This window comes from Heterodontus francisci, chromosome 28 (assembly GCF_036365525.1).
Source record: "Heterodontus francisci isolate sHetFra1 chromosome 28, sHetFra1.hap1, whole genome shotgun sequence".
In the NCBI taxonomy this organism is placed as follows: domain Eukaryota; kingdom Metazoa; phylum Chordata; class Chondrichthyes; order Heterodontiformes; family Heterodontidae; genus Heterodontus; species Heterodontus francisci.
In genome coordinates, this window is record NC_090398.1 from 14,997,041 (window position 1) to 14,998,832 (window position 1,792).

Below are 1,792 nucleotides of genomic sequence, written 5' to 3' on the forward strand. Positions count from 1 at the left end.
ATGAATTGAGATGTCGCTCTTGGCTGACATACATTGTGCAGGCCTTGCTGCCGTAGAGCAAGGTACTGAGGACACAGGCTTGATAAACTCGGACTTTTGTGTTCCGTGTCAGTGCGCCATTTTCCCACACTCTCTTGGCCAGTCTGGACATAGCAGTGGAAGCCTTTCCCATGCACTTGTTGATTTCTGCATCGAGAGACAGGTTACTGGTGATAGTTGAGCCTAGGTAGGTGAACTCTTGAACCACTTCCAGAGCATGGTCGCCGATATTGATGGATGGAGCATTTCTGACATCCTGTCCCATGATGTTTGTTTTCTAGAGGCTATTAATATATATTAATTTGATGTAATCCTTCACTGCTGTGTACACAAACATATAAGGGTTAGGTATGGAGAGAGAAACATCAGGAGAGAGGGAGAAATGCAGATGAAGTTGGGGCCCAGGCGGACACTTTTGATGATCCAGAAGGAATAGCCTACATTTTAAACATTCAGCAAGCTATTCCACTGTGGGAGCCATCATATCCTCATGATATTGGTTGTGGAAATTTTGAAATCTATGTCCCCGCTTATGAACATCTGTACTCGGGGAAATAGGTCCTTCCTATCCACTCTATCTAGGCCCCTCAATTTTATACACTGCTGAAACTCAATCTCCCCTCCGTCTCCTCTGTTCCAAAGAAAACAACCCCAGACTGTCCAATCTTTCCTTTGGATTTCTTTGCAATTTTGGAACTCCGCAGCAAACGTCAATTTATGCTGGCTTAATTGCTAATTTTTAAATCTGAGATTGATAGATTCTTGTTAACCAAAGGTAATAAGAGATAAGGGGCAAAGGCAGGATATATGGTGTAAGTTACATCACAGATCAGCCAAGATCTCATTGAATGCCGGAACAGGGTTGAGGGGTTAAATTGCCTCCTCCTCTTCATGTGTCCTATGTTAAATATCCTTCTTTGTCTCTCAGTCACTCTGATTCTGTGTGTGTGTGTCTGTGTGTGTGTGTGTTTCTGTGTGTCTTGTGTGTTTCTGTGGGGGGGGGGGGGGAGGGGGGGGGTTGTGTGTGTGTGTGTGTGTGTGTGTGTGTGTGTGTGTGTGTGTGTGTGTGTGTGTGTGTGTGTGTGTGTGTGTCTGTGCCTGTTTCTCCTCTCTCAGAAACTCAGTAAAACTGCAGATACATCTGTTTGCAGGCTGGAAAGAAACCTGTATCCCGCAGTTGTTTCCAATGTTCCCGTGAAAATTTAGTTGTATTTTGTGGCCAGTGTTTTGTTTTTTCGTGAGCATTCCCTTAAAACATTTGAAGAATCTTTGCGGACCTGTGTAATTTATCACGGAACAGGATCTGTGCGGTACCTTCCAGGCTGCTGCACACAGCTTTGCAGGAACACTGACTGACACTCTCCATCCCAATCTCTTCCTCTCTGGTAATCTCTCCCCATTGCTATCCTTCCCTCTCTCTGTTATTCTCTCTCTATATCTCTCCCTGTCTTTCTCACTGTTACTCTCTCCATGTGGATGGAGGAGGAGAAAGAGAGGCATATATAGAGGCAGCTTTACTCTGTATCTAACCCCACACTGTACCTGTCCTGCGAGTGTTTGATAGAACAGAGAAGACAGATTTACTCTGTAGCTGACTCCAGGCTGTACTCGACTTGGCAACATTTGATTGGACAGTATAGATTGAGCTTTCCTCTGTATCCCTGGAATTTAGAAGGTAAAGGAGTGAATTAATCAAAGTTTACAAGATAATAATAGAACTAAGTGGTGGAGAGAGAGAAACTCCTCTCACTGG